Source organism: Mytilus edulis, chromosome 5 (assembly GCF_963676685.1).
Source record: "Mytilus edulis chromosome 5, xbMytEdul2.2, whole genome shotgun sequence".
NCBI lineage: Eukaryota > Metazoa > Mollusca > Bivalvia > Mytilida > Mytilidae > Mytilus > Mytilus edulis.
The window spans coordinates 16,323,470-16,329,541 of record NC_092348.1 but is presented as its reverse complement, the minus strand read 5'-3'; positions in this window follow the sequence as shown (position 1 = coordinate 16,329,541).

Genomic DNA, 6,072 nt, shown 5'->3' with positions numbered 1-6,072 from the left:
AGCAAAAAATGCTGTAAATAACAACATTTTGATAACAGAGGAACAAGTTGATTCAGCATGACCTGAACTTTTAACTGCCTCTTGTTTAGACTCAATTGCAAATATTGATTTAATCAAAAAGTATTGTCAAAAAGATGCGTGGGAATCTATTTAAAGAGAAGAACAATTCTATCTTCATATGTATCATAATTTTTTTATGCACACATAATGCAGATTCAAAAGAAGCCAGTGTAATGTGTAGTGTCTGTTTGGAGTGTCAACATTTGGGCTAGACTAAAACAACTTCCAAAGGCAAATAATTGGTTATGTAACAATTGCAAATGTTAAATCATGAGTCCATTTGAAATTTATAGCAAACAACTTTTAATATTGTTACGGTCTATCATGTCTGTTTTATGATGTAGTTTTACATAATACTATTTTTATCACACGGCAGGATATTTAACCATAGACTTTACACAGATTTAAAAATCATCTTTTTTATAAATATTAAAAAAAAAAAAAAAATATAATGTATATATACAAATGTGTTTTCATGCTTTTAATTAATATCATAAAGTTATAAATTATTTACTTATAAACATCTTTAATATTTTATTTTTGATTGTACTGTATTTTTAATGCTTGATATTGTCATGATTGTGATACAATGATTTTAAATTATAATTAAGATTTCTTATTCTCTACTAACTGAGACTACTATATATATATATATGTGTTATAGTAGTCTCAGCTACTAATCATGTCAATGAACAGTTTTATTCAGTGCCGGCTAAATAGCAAATTTGCTATTTGGCCGGTGCCGGTCAAATAGCAAATTTGCTATTTTGCCGGTGCCGGTCAAATAGCTACTGCCATTAAATTTTCAGCTCGGACTAGTAAATTTTAATTATCGCTAGCCCGACCGGACTAGTAAGAAATATAACGTCCTTTCTATGTTATTTGAACATATTTGAAGTTTAGATTGACAAGTAATGCAGAAAAGATCGTCAAATTAATGTGTACGAACGTAATTGAAGTCTAAACTATCGAGATCGATATTTATACATAGATAAAAGCGAAAGCTTATGAAAAATATAACCAAGGGAAAGCTCATAATACCATTGTACCATTGTGGTAGCATAAAACATATGAACAGGTCAAAATGTTTTATTTTGTAAATAAATTATGTAAGCTGGTTTCCGGTTGACTACTACACAATAATGATAACACAAGCAGATTCCAGTTTGTATGTAAAATAATAAATACGAAACCAAGCGCGGTAGGCGGAGAAATGTAATCATAGGCGCACCCCCACCCCCCCCCCCCCCCCCCCCCCCCCCTTTTCGTGGGAAAAATTTTGTTGATTATATAGGGAATCATTGAAGCATGACTGGAGCGGAAAAACTTTTACCTTTTCTTCTTAGAACTAAAATGAATATGATGACTTTTCGTTTAATTTTCAGTTCCATTTGCCTTAAATGTCAATACCAAAAATTTCTGAGTTAAAAGAAGTTCCCTTAATTTCATCTATCACTCCTAGTCTTATAAAGTTGGCACTGGCTTCGGTTACATTGAAATGTAACAACAACAAAACTAGAGGCTCTAAAGAGCCTGTGTCGCTCACCTTGGTCTATGTGAATATTAAACAATGGACACAGATGGATTCATGACAAAATTGTGTTTTGGTGATGGTGATATGTTTGTAGATCTTACTTTACTAAACATTCTTGCTGCTTACAATTATCTCTATCTATAACAGTACTTTCTGTGGAAAATGTTATTGAAAATCTTCAAATTTTAAGAAAATTGTTAAAAATTGACTATGAAGGGCAATAACTCCTTAGGGGGTCAATTGACTATTTTGGTTATACTGACTTATTTTTAGTTCTTACTTTGCTGTACATTATTGCTGTTTACAGTTTATCTCTATCTATAATAATATTCAAGATAATAACAAAAAAAACAGCAAAATTTCCTCAAAATTACCAATTCAGGGGCAGCAACCTAACAACCGATTATCCGATTCATCTGAAAATTCCAGGGCAGATAGATCGTGACCTGATCAACAATTTTACTTCCTGTCAGATTTGCTCTTAATGCTTTGGTTTTTGAGTTATAAGCCAAAAACTGCATTTTACCCCCATGTTCTATTTTTAGCCATGGCAGCCATCTTGGTTTGTTGGCCGAGTTACCGGACACATTTTTTAACTAGATAACCCAATGATGATTATGGCTAAGTTTGGTTAAATTTGCCCCAGCAGTTTCAGAGGAGAAGATTTTTCTAAAAGATTACTAAGATTTTTGAAAAATGGTTAAAAATTGACTATAAAGGGCAATAACTCCTAAAGCGGTCAACTGACCATTTTGGTGATGTTGACTTATTTGTAGATCTTACTTTGCTGAACATTATTGCTGTTTACAGTTTATCTCTATCTATAATAATATTCAAGATAATAACCAAAAAGAGCTAAATTTCCTTAAAATTACCATTTCAGGGGCAGCAACCCAACAACAGAATGTCCGATTCATCTGAAAATTTCAGTGCAGATACATCTTGACCTGATGAACAATATTAACCCCATGTCAGATTTGCTCTAAATGCTTTGGTTTTTGAGTTATAAGCCAAAAACTGCATTTTACCCCTATGTTCTATTTTTAGCCATGACCGCCATCTTGGTTGGTTGGCCGGGTCACCGGACACATTTTTTAAACTAGATACCCCAATGATAATTGTGGCCAAGTTTGGTTAAATTTGGCCCAGTAGTTTCAGAGGAGAAGATTTTTCTAAAAGATTACTAAGATTTACAAAAAATGGTTAAAAATTGACTATAAAGGGCAATAACTCCTAAAGTGGTCAACTGACCATTTTGGTCATGTTGACTTATTTGTAGATCTTACTTTGTTGAACATTATTGCTGTTTACAATTTATCTCTATCTATAATAATATTCAAGATAATAACCAAAAACAGCAAAATTTCCTTAAAATTACCATTTCAGGGGCAGCAACCCAACAACGAAATGTCTGATTCATCTGAAAATTTCAGGGCAGATAGATCTTGACCTGATGAACAATATTACCCCCATGTCAGATTTGCTCTAAATGCTTTGGTTTTTGAGTTATAAGCCAAAAACTGCATTTTACCCCTATGTTCTATTTTTAGCCATGACCACCATCTTGGTTGGTTGGCCGGGTCACCGGACACATTTTTTAAACTAGATACCCCAATGATGATTGTGGCCAAGTTTGGTTAAATTTGGCCCAGTAGTTTCAGAGGAGAAGATTTTTGTAAAAGTTAACGCAGGACGACGACGGACGACGCCGGACGCCGGACGCCAAGTGATGAGAAAGCTCACTTGGCCTTTCGGCCAGGTGAGCTAAAAACGGGAGTATTCTTTATAGATATAAATCAGTCTCCAAAGTTGAATGAAAATTGGTCAAAGCATTTGAGGATATCGTCTAAAAACTGGAAAATCAACCCTTTTTTATGAATAAAATCCCATAAATGGGAAGAGTAAAATCTTAAATTTATAAAAATCAAATGGGAGCTTACAACAAAAGTTTTAAAGCATTTTTTAGTTATTGTCAGAAAACTGGATAATCCCCACTTTTTTAATGAATTTAACCCAATAACTAGAAAACATAAAATCTGAAATTTATAAAAATTAAAAGGGAGGTAATATCAATAGATATAAACAATTTACCATAATTTAAGGAAAACTCTTTGAAGCATTTTTGAATTATTGTCCGAAAACTGGAAAATCCCCCTTTATTGTAATGAATAAAAGCCGATAACTCGATAATGTAAAATCTTAAATTTATAATCTTTAATTGAAAGAGAGCTCATGTCAATAACTATAAAATATTCCCCAAAGTTTCATTAAAATTGTTAATGATAAAGTTAATGTCCGACATGTTGATGACAGATGAACAGACATATGGACAACAATATACCATAGTACGTCCCGTAAACGGGCGTATAAACAGTTACTTACATTGGAGACTAATTGCTGGAATGCAAAAATCAAGTCAATACCTTCAAGCATGACAAAACCAGATGCTCCGCAGGGCGCAGCTTTATACAACCGCAGAGGTTAAACCATGAACAGTTGGGGCAAGTATGGACACAACATTCAAGGTGGATTCAGCTCTGAATTTGGATTGTGATTAAATAGTTGACACAGCATGAATGTGGTCTAATGAACTTAATTTTTTTTTTTGCCTTTGAGCAATTCACTATGCTGTTGAATATTAATCCTCCTCTCAAAAAAATGTTTGACGAAATTTTCTTTTTATTTATGAAATCTGAAAAGAGAAAATTTGATCCCCCCCCCCAATTTTTTTTTCACATCCCCCTTTCCCTTATTCCAAAACTGATCTCAATTCAAATTTCTAATGGAGTTTGCAACAATAACTACTCATTTAAATAAATCATAAAATATTAAAATGTAAAAAAAAGTGCTTGTTATCACTGAATAGTAAAGAATGATTTAAGTTGATTCAACTACTATTCTGGACAAAGAAAGATAACTCCAGTTGAAAATTTCTTGCTATTGCAAAATATTGTGCAATTAGATATTTCTTGCTATTGCATAATACTGCAATTGAAAATACTTGCTATTGCACAATACCGTGCAATTGAAGATTTCTTGCTATTGTGCAATACTGTGCAATTGAAAATTTCTTGCTATTGCACAATACTGTGCAATTGAAGATTTCTTGCTATTGCTGAATACTGTGCAATTGAAAATTTCTTGCTATTGCACAATACTTAATATAATAATTTTGGATCCTGATTTGGACCAACTTGAAAACTGGGCCCATAATAAAAAAAATCTAAGTATATGTTTAGATTCAGCATATCAAAGAAGCCCAAGAATTCAATTTTTGTTAAAATCAAACTTAGTTTAATTTTGGACCCTTTGGACCTTAATGTAGACCAATTTGAAAACGGGACCAAAAATTAAGAATCTACATACACAGTTAGATTCAGCATATCAAACAACCCCAATTATTCAATTTTTGATGAAATCAAACAAAGTTTAATTTTGGACCCTTTGGGCCCCTTATTCCTTAATTGTTGGGACCAAAACTCCCAAAATCAATCCCAACCATCCTTTTATGGTCATAAACCTTTTGTTTAAATTTCATAGATTTCTATTTACTTATACTAAAGTTATGGTGCGAAAACCAAGAAAAATGCTTATTTGGGCCCCTTTTTGGCCCCTAATTCCTAACCTGTTGGGACCTCAACTCCCAAAATCAATCCCAACCTTCCTTTAGTGGTCATAAAAATTTGTTGGCTCACTGTAAGTACTTATACTTTCTCTACCAAAAAAATTTGCCAGCCATAATACAGCCATGATCACTAAAGTGACTTAAATGAACCAATGAAAAAACAACTTAACAAGAATCATTCAACTCTATCCATCCCTTGCTACTTATATACATACTAAAACACACCCGTGATATCGCGGGTCCGTGACTGAATTAAAGTATATAACTATGCATAAGCCTTATTTTAGTATTGGTATTGTCATCTGATAAAGTCATGCCGATTATAAGATACACAGTTTTCTCTGCTTTCAAACTCTTTCTGTGTGAACCCGTCGACCTGGAACTTATCAATTATTGGTAATATTAATTGTTTGGAACACAACAGGTCCTGGAATTGAGTATTCTTAATTTAATCAACAGCATTGTCCTATATTAGTTATAAATAAAGTTGAATTCTTTGATTTGTTATTCTATGTCATGCCCGCTAACAAATTGAAAACTGTACCTATACAACTTATTTTAAGTGCAGATTTTTTAAGTATTGTATTGTTATCTTAGAAAGTCTTACTGATTAAAATACTATAATAGGGAACAATTTTACAATGATTGAATTTAGTAGTGTCAAACCTGTAATTATGACCCGTGTATATAGCAAAATCCAATCCTAAATACACTGTTTGGAGGTGTGCCTGTCAGATGTGGAACGTACAGCTAAGATAATAGGTAACAGGTGAATATACTATTGGTATCGGCATCGGATTCGACCCGGACTTGTTAATTATTGGCAATATTAATTATGTGGAAAACAAAAGGG